General features: G+C 42.7%; 1 long non-coding RNA gene across 1 annotated transcript in view; it reads right to left on the bottom strand.

The window, feature by feature from the left end:
- Positions 1 to 1,208: 1,208 nt before the first annotated feature.
- LOC121641037 overlaps positions 1,209 to 19,479 on the bottom strand; it is a 25,932-nt gene continuing 7,661 nt past the window's right edge. Inside the window, exons 3-4 of the long non-coding RNA XR_006010636.1 lie at positions 14,568 to 14,577; positions 1,209 to 1,219 (exon numbers count right to left, since the gene is read on the bottom strand). This is a non-coding gene — a long non-coding RNA (uncharacterized LOC121641037). The remainder of the gene's footprint in view (positions 1,220 to 14,567; positions 14,578 to 19,479) is intronic.

Below are 19,479 nucleotides of genomic sequence, written 5' to 3' on the forward strand. Positions count from 1 at the left end.
GACAGCTGACGTTCTTTTGACCTGATTGATTGTTTTACTGCTTGCTGCATAGAAAATTACCCCACCGGGATAACAACGACTGCTTGAACCTTATGCTCTATTAGGAATAAAATCTGGGTTGATGAATTTTGAAAATCATTGTACTCTGATTTTATTTTACAGTGATTCATAACATTTTTGGGAATAGGGCTATATTATTTGTTCACAAACTTCTTAAAATGTTTTTAAAACATGTTCAAACTATTAAATAAGCATGATTTTCCGTCGATAGTCTGCCTATACAGTTATTTATATTTACCAATCTGTGATGAAGAAAAGAGGAGACACACATGTTGAGATGTCGTTAGCTTCATACAGGAAGGTTTTTTCTTCCTGTGTGTCTCCTCTATTCTATACGGCCAACACGACAAGCGCCCTCTAGTGTCTGGATATGGAATAACGCTGCAGTAACTGAGATGGAGAAGGACTCACTGCTGTGCTGTGGAATAATCAGCTTTTGCACGATAGAGAGGTCCCTTTACTGTCCACTTTTAAAACTCATCTTTAAACCCAATTTTATTCTTTGGTTTTAAACCTCAGCAAGACTTTCTTATCTGATCTTTTTTGTTTTTATTTGTTTTATTTGGTTTCGTGTGGTGATTTTTAGCTCTTTTCATGTCTGGTGTTTTTTTTTTGTAACTTGTTTTTATTTTGTTCAGCTGTGGTTGTTTTAAAACACTTTATAAAAAAAAAGTTGGTATGATATTGCTGTAAAATCTTTTGTGACTAACAAAAAGAAAAAATGAACAAAAATCTGATTAACATAAGGCTATCTTTTGTTTATTCCCACTGTTTTCTGTTAGAACCTCTACTTGAGTATTGCTTCATTTAGCTTTGGTGAACTCTGGGAATGGTGAGTCTAAGAGACAGCCTGGCTTTGGGTTTGACTTCAGTGATCCTGTCGGGGAACTCCCTTTGTGCACAATACTCAGCTCAACTTTTATATTTTCGTTAGAACATTTGCTGATAGATTTAAACCTCCACAGAGGATGAACCATAGTCATTGTGGACTGTGTTGCTTAGTCTTTTATGTTACAGCAAATGTTTCATACTCTCATCTTTTCTAATAATATGCTGATTATCATCTGATGTCGAGCTGTATATATTTCTTCATTGTCAGCTTTGTATTAAAGCCACCATTTCCAGTTCCATCATCTCAATTGTGGCTGTAAAACCCTGACTCTGCAGAACATCCTTTGGCACTCTCTTTCATTTTAATCTTGTCTTTAATGTCTTGTGCTGTGATAAGTATTGAAAGCCTCGGAGGCACTCGGCACCAGAGAAGATCCAGAGATAGGGATGAGCCTGCGGTCTGCCCTGATTAAGCCACAGGAGATCCAGCCAAGTTTCTCACTTCAAACCCTCAAGAACATGGCTGCGAAGCATCAAGTTCTGCTCATTTATTATAGTAAAATCAGCCACAACAGCTGATTTTACTATCACCTTTAGTGTCTAAAATTAATGTTTTGTTGACTCGTATAGTAGCTCCAGCCTCGTCACACACTTCATGATGTCTGCAAGACTTAGCTGTGAAGAAGGAAGCCAGCATCCAGAACCAAAATCTAACCTGCGTCTTTGGTTCCGCTGCTCTCGTTTTTCCCTGAAACAACCTGTTACAACCATCAGCTGCATGTTCAGCTCAGCGTGTCTTCAGTGTCTCAATTCAAAGTTTTAATCAAAACGTCACAGAGCGATCATCCTGACAATGAAAATATTAAGCATTTTCATTTCATTTTGTTATTTTAAAACACATGAGAATGACTGTGGAGCACAGAAATTAAGACGTGTTTAGATTAGTGTTCATACCTTTACTTAATGGACATATTTATTTATGAACACATATAAATTCCAAATACCTGAAATGCTGGTCTGGATTATTTATAAAAAGTATAACTTATTTAAGTTTAAATGTTTTCTGACATTAAAAATCATCCCTACCAATCTGAAATGAAACAGCCAGTACAGAAAACAGTTTTTCCTCATTTTGATGAAGTATAAAGACCCATTTATGCTCCCATACGTACGTAAGCAGGCAAAGAAAGTTTATTTGAACATAATGACAAAACAAAAAAAACTACATGATCAAAACAAAAAAAAGAGAGAGAACACAAAAAGTTGAAAACAAGTAGGTAGAAGCATAGCTTATATAATCTCACTGCAGTAAATTACAACAATCACCCACAAGATTTTATAACATTAACACAACCACTACCATCCACTAGACAATCCCAGAGAAACAGCGGTGCCAAGTAACAATATTCAGTCCGTACAATCAATATCTCCTTATGGAATATGTTTTTATCATGAAAATATGTAATAACAATAACCATAGCGCTACCAATACAGTAATAATAATAATAATAGTGAGACCATATAATGATATTATCCTTATAATGTTACATAATCTATAAGCTTATAACAGCAATAATTATAACAGAAATACTCTTTATAATACTTCATTCCAGACCATTTCTGTACCGTTCAAATACCATCTCTTTATATACGGACTGAATGTACTTCAACTACATTGCCACTAGTGGGCAGTGGGGAGTTCAGTGTTCACTCACCGCGTTCTGACGTTAGTTTCAGGCACCGGTTGGCAGCGGTAATGCACCGATATAAAGCTGTTTACAACCGCCCACGATTCCCGACACACACAGCCGTTCTTCAGAAGCTCCTGGCACATGGAAAACGAGTCCTCGTTATCCATACGGTTTTTATTTGATGTTATTTTATTGCTAGTCCATCTTTTTTAGCCTTTTGTTTTGGTAAATGTATTGTTGCTGTCGTGAGCCTTCCAACAAAATTTCATACTCTGCATTTCTGAATGATAAGTCTGTTGAGCTGTTGACATGGCAACTCGCCATCTTTAATTGTTTTCTTTGTCTTCTTCCTCCTCCTCCTCTTCTTTCTCTTCTAATGTGGTTTGTTCCTCTCGCTGGTTGTATGTCAGCTGTTCTGCTCAACACTGCCCCCTGTGGTTCCAGGTGGCATTGCTCCATTTGCTGAGTCAAGTGACGGATCCTCAAGGCCCACAGAACCAAATTACGCACAAACGACACCGGAAATGCGAGAAAGTGTCCATCCGTCTGCACATGCACTTCTGCATCAAGCATACATGGACCTTAACCCCCATTTTCCACTGGGTGCGTGTGCGCTGCGTTCCAGCTGTGCTCGGTTTTGTTCCAACCTCAGTGGTGCATCAATCTACACCAGCGCCCACGAGTGCAGTCCGCCTAGCTGGATTTTATTTTGAAATATAGGCTTTTACACTGCTCCCGTGTCTGATTTCCTGTCTGCCCCTATCTGAACTGCCGAGTTTAACGCATTTTGGATGTGTGTTCAGTGAAAAATAGACTCGGCGGTATGATTAGCAGAGAGCCACGACAAGGCGCTTCTGGGACGCTTCTGATACGCGCTGTGGCGCCCGATGTGATCCAAACCGTCAATCACTGTGTAATTGTGGAGTCCAGTGATTTAATTATGCCACAAAAACACCACCCACATCTGCTGATTTTGGCAAATTTTGTTCTTATTTTCTACATTTATTTTTTAAGCATATAAGGAATAAAGACAAGTAATTTTAATTCTCCTCAGATGAGGACTGACATTCAGTTTGCCTTTGAATAGTTCGTTTATAGCAAGAAACAGCTGTTTTCAGAGTTGGTGATAAAAACAACAGCTTAATATGTGTGATGGAGGAATGAATGAATGAATGAATGAATATTTTATTTAAGTGTTATATACTTGAGTGCTCAGCCCATATAGGCTTATATGACACTATTTGACACAGAGGTCTGATTAACATACATGTTGTCTCTGTAACTGACTGACGAGTGACGACAAATAAACCAGCTGAACGCGAGTTCTTGTATCTGTTATTCTACAGCAGCTTCTTCGTCTTAATTGTTAAAAATATTGTTTTAATTATTCAGAACCAAAAATCAAGATAAAGGTTTATTGTTTAAGATCAGATGACAAAGTACTTTTTTAGTGCGATACACAGTACTTGTGTGAGTACTGACCTACAGCGGTGTTGGGTTGAACCCAGACTTTGCTGAGTGACAACGTCACAGTTTGCAAAGAACAATCATCAGTTTTTGTTTCCAGCTGAAAACTGGCTTTTCAGGGTCGGAACCAATCTTTATTTTGTCTGCATACGCTGGCTGGAACCGGACTGGGCTCAGAACCTGACTGGGCTCTGAACCGGACTGGGCTTTAAACCGGACTGGACTCTGAACCGGACTGGGCTCTGAACCAGACTGGGCTCTGACCCGGACTGGGCTCTGAACCGGACTGGGCTTTGAACCGGACTGGACTCTGAACCGGACTGGACTCTGAACCGGACTGGGCTCAGAACCTGACTGGGCTCTGAACCGGATTGGGCTTTAAACCGGACTGGACTCTGAACCGGACTGGGCTCAGAACCTGACTGGGCTCTGAACCGGACTGGGCTCTGACCCGGACTGGACTCTGAACCGGACTGGACTCTGAACCAGACAGGGCTCTGAACCGGACTGGGCTCTGACCCCGACTGGACTCTGAACCGGACTAGGCTTTGAACCGGACTGGGCTTTGAACCGGACTGAGCTCTGACCCGGACTGGGCTTTGAACCGGACTGGGCTCTGACCCGGACTGGGCTTTAAACCGGACTGGACTCTGAACCGGACTGGGCTCTGAACCGGACTGGGCTCTGACCCGGACTGGGCTTTGAACCGGACTGAGCTTTGAACCGGACTGGGCTCTGAACCGGACTGGGCTCTGAACCGGACTGGACTCTGAACCGGACTGGGCTCAGAACCTGACTGGGCTCTGAACCGGACTGGGCTCTGAACCGGACTGGACTCTGAACCGGACTGGGCTCAGAACCTGACTGGGCTCTGAACCGGACTGGGCTTTAAACCGGACTGGACTCTGAACCGGACTGGGCTCAGAACCGGACTGGGCTCTGAACCAGACAAGGCTCTGAACCGGACTGGGCTCTGACCCGGACTGGACTCTGAACCGGACTGGGCTTTGAACCGGACTGGACTCTGAACCAGACTGGGCTTTGAACCGGACTGGGCTTTGAACCGGACTGGACTCTGAACCGGACTGGGCTCTGAACCGGACTGGACTCTGAACCGGACTGGGCTCTGAACCGGACTGGGCTCTGAACCGGACTGGACTCTGAACCGGACTGGGCTTTGAACCGGACTGGACTCTGAACCGGACTGGACTCTGAACCGGACTGGGCTCTGAACCGGACTGGACTCTGAACCGGACTGGACTCTGAACCGGACTGGGCTCTGAACCAGACAAGGCTCTGAACCGGACTGGGCTCTGACCCGGACTGGACTCTGACCCGGACTGGACTCTGAACCGGACTGGGCTTTGAACCGGACTGGACTCTGAACCGGACTGGGCTTTGAACCGGACTGGGCTTTGAACCGGACTGGGCTCTGAACCGGACTGGACTCTGACCCGGACTGGACTCTGAACCGGACTGGGCTTTGAACCGGACTGGACTCTGAACCGGACTGGACTCTGAACCGGACTGGGCTTTGAACCGGACTGGACTCTGAACCGGACTGGACTCTGAACCGGACTGGGCTCTGAACCGGACTGGACTCTGAACCGGACTGGGCTCTGAACCGGACTGGGGTGAAAGTACTGGGGTTAATTGTTACATGTTCTATTGCTGTAGCTTCTCTTTGCGTGTACAGAAGTTAACAGGTACATTTATCAAAGATTTTTTAAAAATCAACGAAAACAAAAAAACAGCCAAATTAATAACAGAAAAAATGGTTCAAGACAATAAAAAAAAAACAATTAAACAATTAAAATTTAAACCAAGCTCCAGTTTAAACAAATGGGTCTCGAGTTGCTTTTAAGGCGTCTACGGTGTTTAGAGGTCGTGGGTTAAAAGCGTAGACATGGTAACCTCCAAGGTTCAGTCCTTTTTGCTTTGAAGTGAGATCTGCTTCTGTAAGGCTGAAAATAACCTTATTTTTAACCTCCTATTTCGGCACATAAGCCGGGTACATAAGCAGGTTCCTCATCATGGACAATAAACCTCCCTCGTGGTTTTTGGTTGTGAATTATTAAACATTATTTTTAGCAATTACAACAAATAAACTCTTTTGTGGTTCTTTTTCTGCTTTACCTGATATCAAGAACTCAGATGTCAAGCCAAAGAGTGAGCAGCAGATTGTGCTTTTAGAGTCCAGTGGTTGTCAAACTTCAGCTGTTTAACATCCTCTTTATAAACTGTAAATATTATCATCATGTAGGCAGAATGTGGTGATGATGCAGAACATATGAAACACATTACATGATGCATTCACTTGCACTTGGACATCTGAGGTTTACCAAATAATCGTTAGTCACATTAAATAAACTACATCAATTAAAAATAAATAAGAATCCTAGTTTAACCCCTGGCAGACACAAAACAATTAACATGGCGACAACAGAGGAGGATGTCCAGGAGTGCTGGGGAACATCGAAAACCTGCAGGACGTTGACCCTCGAGACCCAGAGGTGAAGAACTCTAGTTTAAAGTTAGGAATATGGACTGAGGAAGACATTCCAGTGTGGAGGATCCTCATGGAGGATCCAGGGTTTTTCCAGCTTGGTCTGGGGGTTGCTGCTGTGGTGGTCGCCCTTCTCTGGGTGGCTGGGATCCTTCACTGCAGCCTTACGGCAGTGATGCAGGACCCCAGCACAGGCCTCTGTGGACAAAGGTGGACTGGTTCCTAGAGACAGATCCCCATGATATTGTTTCATCACAGCAGCATCAGGCCAAACATTCAGTTTAGAGCGAAATTAGGGAGTCCTGTCTGTGCAGAATGGGGGAGGGGCGTTTATTATTGTCAGACACTGACGTCAGAACTTGGAGGTGAACTCTGGACACTGCACTGCCCTCTGGTGGATGTACTGGCTAACAACCATGCTAAAATAAAGGACGGATGGAAGTATGAGGGCTGTGGTGTTTGACGTACCGGTTTACATACATAATGGAGCATTAATGGACCTTTACCCTGCTGTTGTTGCAGATGACTTCCACTCACATTAAGACATCTCCAGCATTCTTTAGTATGCTCGGCTGCTCCAACCATCGATCTTTTGCTCTGTTTGTCTGCACTTGCTCTGACTTTGACCCAGCAAACTTAGTTTGCTGCGCCTCTGTTCCTGAATGATGCAGTTTACGATGTTGGCTAAACACGAACAAGTGAAAACGCACATGCTCTCTGACCATTTACTGCTAGAAGAGTTCAGGTGCTGACGTTTCTCCTCAGAAGCAACCCATTATTCTCTGTTTAGCTGAAACTGTGTATGAACTGTACACGTCTGACTGCAGCTCTGTAACACAGATGTTTACTGACCCAGACAAGAAACTCCTTCCCTTTTCAGTCTGCAGAGGCTGTTGCATAAGGACAGCATGACTCTCCCACTGCTGCGTGTGACATGTACAGTGCATGTAGACTCATATGCAAACACACCGCTGGCTCATCCGGGTGCAGAGTCAAAGACCGCTGGTGCCCTCTAGTGGTGGCAGGAGGAGATGAAGGCTGAGGTTCTGCAGATGCATGTCTTTCATCAAACCAGCATGTTGAATTTGTTGAACTGCTGTCACCATGAAAAAATATGTGAGAACTTCAGGAATATGGTGTATACTTAAATAATTGGCTGAGATAAAAATAAAATGCTCTTACCTGCGACAGCAACTTAGTGCAGACATGATGATCTGCAGGAGGAGCTTCTGCTGCATCCTGGGTTTAAAAACATTACACATGGTGTAAGCCATGGACAGATAAGAGTGCCACAAAAAACAAAAAAATCTAGAAAAACATATGAAAATAAATGAGGAAATATATAGATACAAATCAGTAAAACTCGGCTCTGTGATGGACTGACGACCTGTCCAGGTGTACCTGCCTCCCCATACCCATACTCCCCATGACCTTGAACTGGACTAAGCGGTGTAGAAAATGAATGGATGGATGAAACCTCCATGCAGCCCTGCACTGGAATAGGCAGGTATAGGAAGTGGATGTGTAACGCTGAGGCAGTATAAGGACAAATAAATACAGAAAAGTACAAATAACCATTTCAAGCACTTCAACATCTAAATGTCTGTAAATATACGTATTTCCTTTTTGTGGTTGAGTTCCTATCTTCTTTTCATCATACAACTTTTTTTTTTTTTTATTTCCCTCTATTTATTTCTTAAAGACCCAAACTGGGTTTCTTGTTCAGATGAAGAAGGAATCCCTGCACACGTTAGCTTGACTTTGAATGCTGAACAATCTGTAAATGCTGTTTTCATTCATTTCTCTATTAATTTTAATCACCAGGCAGTTTAACAGATGGCATAAGTGCTGCTTTTGTATCAATTAATGTTAGAAAACCACCATTAATTAGTATGCAGAAGTAAAATGACAAGTAACACACACAAGCTAATTATCTATCTATCTATCTATCTATCTATCTATCCATCCATCCATCCATTCATCCATCCATCCATCCATCCATCCATCCATCCAAGGGTGGAACTCGAAAATCAATCAAACTTTTTGGCTTTGTAATTACTTAATCTTGATTAATCAAAAAAAAAAAAAAACATTTTTTTATTTAAATGTATTTTAGTTGATGACTGAATGAAATAATAGACACAAACATTAATATTGTAACATCTCCAGATCTGAAGCTGGAAGCCGGGTGTATATATATATATATATAAAACAAGACTGCATCACACGGAGGAAAAAAAACTGACAACACAAGTGGTGGAGCTCTTGCAGTCATGCAGGAACACAGACGGGACCTTTTGTATCCTGAACGTGATCATCATCTGAAGCGGTCTGCGGTGTTTTCACCCGATGGATCAGGAATTAGCCTCCCCCACTCAGAACTGTTGCTTCTGTGCTTTTTCTTCAGCCCTCTATTGTATGGTTTCACTGCTTTTTAACTGTGTGTGTGTGTGTGTGTGTGTGCGTGTGTGTGTGTGTGTGAAGGCTTGCCTTAATGTGTCCAAAGATGAAGGGTACGGCAAATTAGAGAATGCATCTGCCTGGCTTCTGAATAACAAATAACACCATTAGGGAGACAGGGGTGTTCTCTGCCAGGTCCTGCAAGATGAATTGCTGTGTCACTACCACACACACATTCACACACACACACACACACACACACACACACACACACACACACACACACACACACACACACACACATATATGTTAGTAAGGCTGGAATTGTGCTGTCATACCTGTGTGTGATTAAAGTGCAACAGGTAGCAATCACACCTTCAGACTGAGCTGTCTCCATCTCTGAGTCCTGTCTGTCTCACTCTTTTCCATCTTCAGTCATTTCTGTTTGTCTGTCCAATGATCCAGCCACACAAAGATCTAATCAGCCAATCACAGGGCAGCAGCTCAACTTGCAAAAAGAAGAGAAAATATCCCGTGAGCAGTTGTCTAGAGAAACTGAGTATTCTGCTGTCTGCTCTGAAGCATTATAAGATCCAAGAATTCATCTACCAGCATTAACAGCCCTGATCTTTAGAGGGGGGGTATCTACCATTTATTGCCATGTGATATATTAAAAAGATTATAATGTAGTTTTCTGCTTCTGGGTATCTATTAGGGGAGAGTAGACAAGTATCAGATTGTGTTCAACAGAATTTTGAGCAAAGTTTAAACCATAAATTGAAGCAAAATGTCTCAGAAACTGTATGTGACAAACATGTCATGCCAGGGTCTTGTGGGTTAAACTGGCCAATTCCCTGTCCCTCTCCTCTGGATGAGTTCCTGCAAATTTATTCAGATTAGTAAATATGCTCTTAAAATAACTTATACAAGAGATTTTAATATGAACAAAAATCCATCTGGACCCACAGAAAAGTTTAAAGTACTAATACTACAGTTCATAGCATCTTTTTCCTGAATGTGGAGAGAATGTGGGTCAGTATGCTGCAGGATCCCCACTGGACCTGCAGGTTTTAGACATTTTCCTGATCCAACCTGATCCAAATAACAGCTTGTTCCCAAGTTATGGATACGCCCATTAATAACTCAATATTAATATGACTCAGGTGTATGGCAGCAGGTGAATATGTAAAAACTGCGCTCACAGAGAGGTGGTGATTCCTGCACTGGTGCATGAGAAAATCTTAATATTTTTAAAAGGGTTGAAATAGCTGTGTGAGATGAGAATAGAGCATATTCATTTTAAACTTTTTTCAAACTGAATAAAAACCTGACAATTGAATTAATTTAGATCTAATACTTGCTGGTCCAATAAATATTCCTCACATTCCTGAATTTTTCTAATAAACAGACCCAGTAAAACGGCTGTTTGGAGTGGGTCTGATCCCAGTTTGGTCCCAGTTTAGTGTCATCATAGATTATCAGCAGTTAATGGAAACTGTCCTTTTATTTGTCCCTATTAATAAGTTTTTAATACCCAAACGTTGTGTTCACCAGTGCTGTCATTGTTCTCATGTTGACGTGTCTGTTTGCGTGACAATGCGTCAGTATTACGTCTGAGGAAATAACAGCAGACAGGACATCAGACAGAGAGAAGATCATAAAAAAGAAACAAAAAAAAACATTCAAAATAAAAGATCGTTCACGAGTCTCAAATCATGAGTCGAGTCTTAAGTCACTGGAAATGCAACTTAGTGCGACTCGAGTTCCCATCTCTGGGCAACAGGAAGTCCAATCAGCACTGGTTCCTACCAAAGTCTGCAGAACAACATCTCTGAACATGAGACACGTCCAGCCTTGAAGCAGATGGGCTCCAGCAGCAGAAGACCACACCGGGTGCCTCCTGCCAGCTAAGAACAGGAAACTGAGGCTACAATTCACACACACTCACCAACACTGGACAATAGAAGATGGAGAAAGGTTGCTGGTCTGATGAGTCTCCATTTCAGTTCCACATTCAGATGCTAGGCTCAGAATCTGCTGGAAACATCATGAAAACATGGATCCATCCTGCCTGGACACGAGATTCTCATCATGGATGCAGCCGACAAACCTGCAGCAACTGTGTGATGCTGTCATGTCAATATGGAGAAAACCTCTGAGGAAGGTTTCCACCACCTGCTTCCATCACACCAGGATTAATATGGGGGTCTGACCCGGTACAGGAAGCTGGTCTGTGGACGTTTGTTTTTGGACAGTATGTTTATCATATTTCCCTCCATTGTTAGTTTATTAACAACAGAGCTGATGTTTACATTGATCCATATATTCCTGGTTTTCAGCCAATCAGCAGCAGGATTTAAAGAAAGCAGAGCTCAGTCGCAGGGAAATTTCCATCCTGTGGAATGTCTCAGATAAACTGAAAACAACTGTGGAAGCAATAGTTTAAAAGCTTGGTCAAGTTATTATTATTTTTTTTTTCATATTCAGAATGCTCTCATGTTTCCACGTGAACCGTCGGCCGCTGTGGTAACAGTTCGATGTCTTGTATAATTACCACCCTCATCGTTCACTACATCGTTTTTTAACAAGGAAATTACCAGTTAAATCACTGGGACTAAAGCATTTTTATTAGAAACTGCAACATTTTTCATAGTTCTTTTCTCTTCAGTGGCTTACACACTGAAACCTGCACGTAGCACTCAGCTAAAACTAAGTAGCTTGGAAAGGTGCTAACGCTAGGCTAACAAGCAGCAAGATGCCTTCCATCTCCACAGATGACTACCAAAAACTTTGAAGATAAAATGCTGGCTTGAAGTCAATGTTGAAGTAAATGGACTGTGTGGGAATGAAACGATCTCGCCACTGATTGAAAGATTTGTTCCGCATTTGTCGGACGACCATCTATCCCAGGACTGTGAGGTGAGGACAGAAACCAGGTCAGAGAGGAAAAGGCCACAAGGAAAGCTGAAGGCTGGGCATGAAATTCTGACCATTAATGATTCTACTTTAAATAATGTTCAATGGATGTGAGAAAAGAACACCAAAGTTGCTTTCCTAAGGATCTGATCACACAGGAGAGGATTCTGGAAGCCTTGGCTGATCACCCAGATGTGAGAACCATGGTTCTACATAAGGATCCCATGCATAGCTGTGAAGTCCGCCGTTTTGGCCGGGAAACTACAGTATTTTACACCTGTTTCCCGCCATCCTCCTGTATTAACATTTTCCTGTAAATATCCCGTTTTATTATATAATTTAAAAAGATAAACAAACAAACATCCCTTTTCCTCTCCAAACTCAGAGGGCTCGAGGCTCTGTCCAAGCTGAACTGTTGTGACAATAAAGATTGACTTGAACTGTGTCACTAACCTCGTGAGAACTGCCACACAGGCTACTGCAGGTTAGCTCCAACCGCGGGAACAAACCCGAAACAACAAAGAAGAGAGAGGATGGAGCTAACGAAGGAGGAGGCATTCCTGTCAAAAAACCAAAGAAGTCATGTAAATATCTCGAAAAATGGGATGGCGAATTTACTTTCCTAAAGAGAAGCAGAATGGGGCAGAGTCACGCTTTCGGTCACAAATGCGAAGGTTAAAATGGCAATGCTGTGCGCCAAAAACAACGTTGCTTCCACCTTCTGTGATGACTTCAACAAGCGTGTAGCTGAGATGTTCCTGGACTCGGCTATAGCACGAAAATACTCAACGGGAAAAACCAAAGCTACGCAACTCATCAAAGGTAAGTTGAGTCAAATTATGAGTATTATGTGTTTGTATGCCTATTTGATGTTAGATGTTAGGTAACATTAATTAATGGGCATACACTCAACAGGTGCCATAGCAGCAGAGCTAGATGATGAGTTGGCTAAAACATGCAGATCTCAGCCATTTTCACTGATGTGCGGCGAATCGAACAACCGAAAAACAGATAAAGAATTCGGCATCCTGACTAGACTCTATGATGAGGCCACTCTGCAGGTCTGCACATGATTCATGAAGATGCCCATATGCAACGTGGGAAATGCAGAAAATCTGTATGAAAAGCTGAGTGAAGCACTAAGTTAGGGGAACTGCACTGTGTTGATGTGTGCAGTATTTTGCAATTAATTATAACCTGACATTTTGACATTTTGTGACATTTTTTCTTGTTTCCAAAAGACAAAGAGGCATCCCATGGGAGAACCTGATAGCCTTTAACTCTGATAATGCAAGTGTCATGAAAGGCAGACACAACTCAGCAGACTGAAGACCAGCCAGCCCCATGTCCAGGACCTTGGCTGCATCTGCCACCTAGTCCAGCTGGCTGCCACTGGCGGTGGCGTCAGAGCAGCCCAAGTCCCGGTGGAAGACATCCTGGTTGGGATATACAGCCACTTTGATAAAAGGTGAAGGCATATACATTAAATAAGCCTGCTGTTTTTCTGGGCCTGCAATTAATATTCTTACAAACATACACACGCGTACATTTCCAACCACTAACCAAATTATTTTCTGTCTTTCAGTGCAAAAGGATGTGAACTCTACAAAGAGTTTGTAGAGTTCACTGATTCAGACCACCTGAAGCTTCTGAGTCTGTTAACCTGCATCCAGAGTGCTGAACCAGTGGGATGCACTGCAGGTAAGGATGGTAGCCCCAGCAGATGTTCAGTTTACTATGCTATGTTTCTATTTTACCGATGAAATGCCACCCTGTGCCCTTATTTACTGTAGGCGTACTTTAACAGTCATGAGGAGGTGGAGGCGTGTCAAAGTGTGTGATCTGGCAAGCATGATCCAATCGTTAAGGCCTACTTCATGTTCCTGAGTGCTGCCTTTAAGCCCTTACTGAGTTTAATGCTGCCTTCCTGGTGGGTGTGAATGATATGAATGAATAATAGTCTGCTTATTGTAGCGTTCTTATTTCACTGTTTGTTGTTGTGACCAATGATATTTTCTGCAGTTAGAAGGAGGACAAATTCACAGACTTGAAGAGGAGATGTGCAGGCTGATCAGGAGGATCCTGGGCTACCTCATACCAGCCAGGGCCATCGTGGGGGTGCCTCTAAGGGAGTGATGTGGGTATAGGCTAAAATATTGCCACTAATGCCTTTTTTCACTCTTGTGCTGTTGTAGTTCTGTGAGAAGATTCTATGAAGCAGTGCTTTAGAAGATGTTCTCCTCCTTCCCCCTCGACCATCCACTCCTGAGGGACATGCTGGACCCTGTTGTTCGCCTTGCTGTTACTCCAGGGACAGGTAGATGTTAGGGTCAGATCCCCACTCATGGAATTAATGAAATATTGCATGGTTTAGAACGGCAATGTTCACTCAGTTGAGCTTGAATGAGGATAGGCTGAGAGAGGAACTCAGTGACTACCAGGTGACAGATAGCAAGCAACTCCCCCAAGAAGACCAAATTGACAGATTCTGGGGCCTGATAGGGAAAGATGTGAGGTTCAGTGAGATGCTAAGACTAATGAAGGCCTTACTATGCATTCCCAGCAGCAATACCAGTTCTGAAAGGGTGTTTAGTGTGGTGAGAAGGATTGTTACAGAGAATAGGATGTCATTAGACAACAGCCCTGTTTGTGCTTTACTTTAAAATCAACCACTCTGGCCCTGCCCATAAATACACCCCTAACCGACTGAGATACAGACGGAGTTACCTTCCAGGATGGACCAAACCAAACCCAGTGGAAACCCAGAGGAGCTGTCTTAGTGTGTTAGTAATGATTGAATACTGTAGCATTTGGCATTTCCGCAGCAGTCCTCACATGTCTACAGTCACCAAAGTGGCTTACTAGTATTCTCTAAGTTGTTATATATATCAGAGAAAACTAACAGACCTCCATGTCTCTTTCATCTGGGAACTTACACAGACAGTTTATTGAACTGCACATGCTCACATCAACATCTCTGTGCATGTAGGCACAAGTGGTACTATGACATCAGCACGTATGCTAGTTTACATGGCTTTGCTGCTCATATTCATTAAATATGCTTAACATATACAGACGATGGAAAAATGTCAGTCTTAGTCTTGTACCGGACTGAACACACAGCACAGCTCCTGGTCCAGACTCTGGTCATTTCACTCATTGACTACTGCAACTTCTTACTGGCTGGCCTGCCTGCATGCTCAGTTAAACCTCTGCAGATGATCCAGAACGCAGCAGCACGTCTGGTCTTCAACCAGCCCAAAAGAGCTCATGTCACTCCGCTGCTAATCGCTCTCCACTGGCTTCCAGTTGCAGTGCATCAGATTCAAAGCTCTGCTTCTGGCTTACAAAACAATAACCCAAACGGCTCCGGTCTACCTCCACTCCTTAATCCAGAGCTACACTCCCTCTCCACAGTTACGCTCTGCCAGTGAAAGACGCCTAGTGCTCCCACCACAAGGTGGCGCCCCATCAGTAGCTAGACTCTTCTCCTCTGTTGTTCCCCGGTGGTGGAACCATCTACCAAACTCTGTCCGATCCGCAGAGTCCTTATCCACTTTTAAAAGCAAGCTGAAGACTCAGTTGTTTAAGGAGCATTTCCACACTTAGCTTAACTCTTCTACTCAGAATGAGGTAGAAAGATTTGTCCAGCTCTTTGGCTCAACCAAGTACTGAAGAAGCTGTGTGCATTTACAACCAAGATGATGTTGTGTGATGAAATCATGATCTCGTATTTAAACATAGGACTTACAAAAATATATATATATATATATATTCACTGCCTCTAGCACTACACAACAGCACCTGTTCCAACTGGACTCCGGGCAGTCTGACTACTGAGGTATCTAAGCATAGCATTTGTATGGTACACACTCAAGTTTTTACCATATAAGGTTCTCTGTCCCACAGACTGAATTGACACAAGAACATGCATTCCATGCAAATGAGCATCCTATAGGCAAACTCTATGATTGGAGGACACAGGACTGAGGAATTTTCTTTGTTTAAACCCTATATAAGACAGGACGACACATCAGGTCTTTAGGTCTTCGTTCTGGCTTTGGGACCTCCAGATTTTGCTGCAGAAATCTGTTTTGATGTCTGAACTTTTGTAATAAACTTCTTTTTATTATTCAAGTCAGCGTCCAGAGACGTTTTTGCCTGAAAGCCAATTTTCCCACATCTCCTGATCAAGATACATCACTACCACTTAATTATGACGTCCCATCTTGTTTGAATTCTTGCTTGTGTTGTTCTTACTCTCAGATGTAAGTCACTTTAGAGAAAAGTGTCTGCTAAATGACTGTAGAATAGAATAGATTAGAAACACTGTTTTGCTCTTGAAGACTTATAAACAGTCCCCTGAGTTCTTTATTTACACTTGTTAAAACTAATATTACTGCAAAAAGTTTGCATATATAACTGTGTGAATGGTAAAGAAAATGACTGACTACTAATGTGGTCTAACAGTTTCCTGCAGCCTTAATGAACACACTGGAGAATAACTTCATTTCCAAACATTAATGGCATCTTACACAGAAATATATTGGGCCCACTTATAGAACGAAAAATAAATAAAATGAAAGAAAACACCGGCACCTATAATAGTAACGTTGCAGAATAAGCCCATGGTTGAAGCACCAAAGATGACTGTGGCTGAAACAGGCGGTTTTACTTGCACCAAGACCGTTCTGTCTGAGGACACAGCAGTTCCTTAACACTTTATTCCAAGGGAACGTGGAAGTTTCTTCGATTTGCTCTGGCACGGCAAGAACACTCCCGTCCACGGCCCCAGATGTCCGTGAGGCCCTCATAGCTGCAGCTCCTCATCCGAGACGACGTGTTTTTCCAAATCAACTGATGTTTACTTTAACGGCAGAAGGTCTGTGTGCCAGCTCACAGGCGGCCGAGTGTCTTTCCAGACTAACTCAGAACAGGTGCATAGCAACACCGTGCAGCAACAAGTCTCTTTTTATTGTTTTTTCAGCTTGTTGCGAGAGGACCTCATGGCGCATGGCAGAAAGGAGAAGCATTGCCAACATGCTCCCACCCAAACTGTCCTGCCACCACTGAGGTTTTCCCGCCCCCTAGCCAGTCAGTGTATAAGACACTTTACATCCTCCAGACAAATAGTAAACAGATAACTTGTACAAAAGTTTAACAAAATAACACACTGTGTGCAGAATTATTAGGCAAATTAGTATTTTGACCACATCATCCTCTTTATGCATGTTGTTCTACTCCAACCGGTACAGGCTTGAAAGCCTACTACCAATTAAGCATATCAGGTGATGTGCATCTCTGTAATGAGAAGGGGTGTGGTCTAATGACATCAACACCCTATATCAGGTGTGCATAATTACTAGGCAACTTCCATTCCTTTGGCAAAATGGGTCAGAAGAGAGATTTGACGGACTCTGAAAAGTCAAAAATAGTGAGATGTCTTGCAGAGGGAAGCAGCACTCTTAAAATTGCCAAGCTTTTGAGGCGTGATCATCAAACAATCAAGCTTTTCATTCAAAATAGTCAACAGGGTCGCAAGAAGCGTTTTGAAAAAACAAGGCGCAAAATACCTGCCCATGAACTGAGGAAAATCAAGCGTGAAGCTGCCAAGATGCCATTGGCCACCAGTTTAGCCATATTTCAGAGCTGCAACATCACTGGAGTGCCAAGAAGCACAAGGTGTGCAATACTCAGGGACATGGCCAAGGTAAGGAAGGCTGAAAAACGACCACCACTGAACAAGACACACAAGATAAAACGTCAAGACTGGGCCAAGAAATATCATAAGACTGATTTTTCTAAGGTTTTATGGACTGATGAAATGAGAGTGAGTCTTGATGGGCCAGATGGATGGGCCCGTGGCTGGATCAGTACAGGGAAGAGAGCTCCACTCCGACTCAGACGCCAGCAAGGCGGAGGTGGGATACTGGTATGGGCTGGTATCATCAAAGATGAGCTAGTGGGACCTTTTCGGGTTGAGGATGGAGTCAAGCTCAACTCCCAGTCCTACTGCCAGTTTCTGGAAGACACCTTCTTCAAGCAGTGGTACAGGAAGAAGTCAGCATCGTTCAAGAAAAACATGATTTTCATGCAGGACAATGCTCCATCACACGCATCCAAGTACTCCACTTTGTGGCTGGCCAGAAAAGGTCTAAAAGAAGAGAAAATAATGACATGGCCTCCTTGTTCACCTGATCTTAACCCCATAGAGAACCTGTGGTCCCTCATCAAATGTGAGATCTACAGGGAGGGAAAACAGTACACCTCTCTGAACAGGGTCTGGAAGGCTGTGGTTGCTGCTGCACGCAATGTTGATCGTGAACAGATCAAGACACTGACAGAATCTATGGATGGCAGGCTTTTGAGTGTCCTCGCAAAGAAAGGTGGTTATATTGGTCACTGATTTGTTTTTGTTTTGTTTTTGAATGCCAGAAATGTATATTTGTAAATTTTGAGTTGTTATATTGGTTTCCCTGGTGAAAATAAATAAGTGAAATGGGTATATATTTGGTTTTTGTTAAGTTGCCTAATAATTATGCACAGTAATAGTCACCTGCACACACGGAAATATCCTCCTAAGATACTAAAACTAAAAAAGCCCCACTCCAACTTCCAAAAATATTCAGCTTTGATATTTATGAGTCTTTTGTGTTCATTGCGAACATAGTTGTTGCTCTCTAATAAAATTAATCCTCAAAAATACAACTTGCCTAATAATTCTGCACACCCTGTATTGGGTTTTCTCTCCCTTCACATGCAGCATTTGTTTCCCACACTTTCATGTAACATTCAAGGTAATCGGAAAACAGATAACTCACATTTACATAATACTTAAACAATACATATCAATGAAATTACTTTTAAACAAGAACATTATGCAAGTTATTTAACAGAAATAACCCAGGGGTTACAGTCTTACTGGACCACAATCCATTACTCATGACTGGAGAACTGGGTGGGCCTCTCTGGCACTGAACTACACTGGTTTAAATCCTATTTAGAGAATAGAAAGTATTTGGTATCAATAGGTAATTTTACATCTGAGCAGACAAGAATTGCATGTGGAGTTCCCCAAGGTTCCATCCTGGGGCCTCTTCTGTACAGGCTCTTGGTAAATGCATTGAGGAGATTAATGACTGGATGTGTCTGAACTTTCTTCAGTTAAACAAAAACTAAACTGAGGTGAGAGTATTTGGAGTCAAAGAGAAACGATTAAAGGTCACCACAAAGCTTCAGTCTATACACCTAAAAACCTCCACCCAGGCCAGAAATCTGGGTGTAGTGATGGACTCAGACCTTAACTTTGAGAAACACATGAAGGGAACCACAAAGTCAGCTTACTATCACCTTAAGAATATATCAAGGGTAAAAGATGTGATGTCTCAGCAGGACCTGGAAAAACTAGTCCAGCTTCCATCTTTAGTCGGCTTGATTATTGTAACAGTGTTTTTACAGGTTCTACCTAAAACATCAGTCAGACACCTGCAGCTGATTCAGAACTCTGCTGCTCCAGTCCTCACTAAGACCAAGAAAGTGGACCACATCAGTCCAGCTCTGAGGTCTTTACACTGGCTGCCTGTTCGTCAGAGAATAGACTTTAAAGTT

This window comes from Melanotaenia boesemani, chromosome 6 (genome assembly GCF_017639745.1).
Source record: "Melanotaenia boesemani isolate fMelBoe1 chromosome 6, fMelBoe1.pri, whole genome shotgun sequence".
NCBI classification, from domain to species: Eukaryota; Metazoa; Chordata; class Actinopteri; order Atheriniformes; family Melanotaeniidae; genus Melanotaenia; species Melanotaenia boesemani.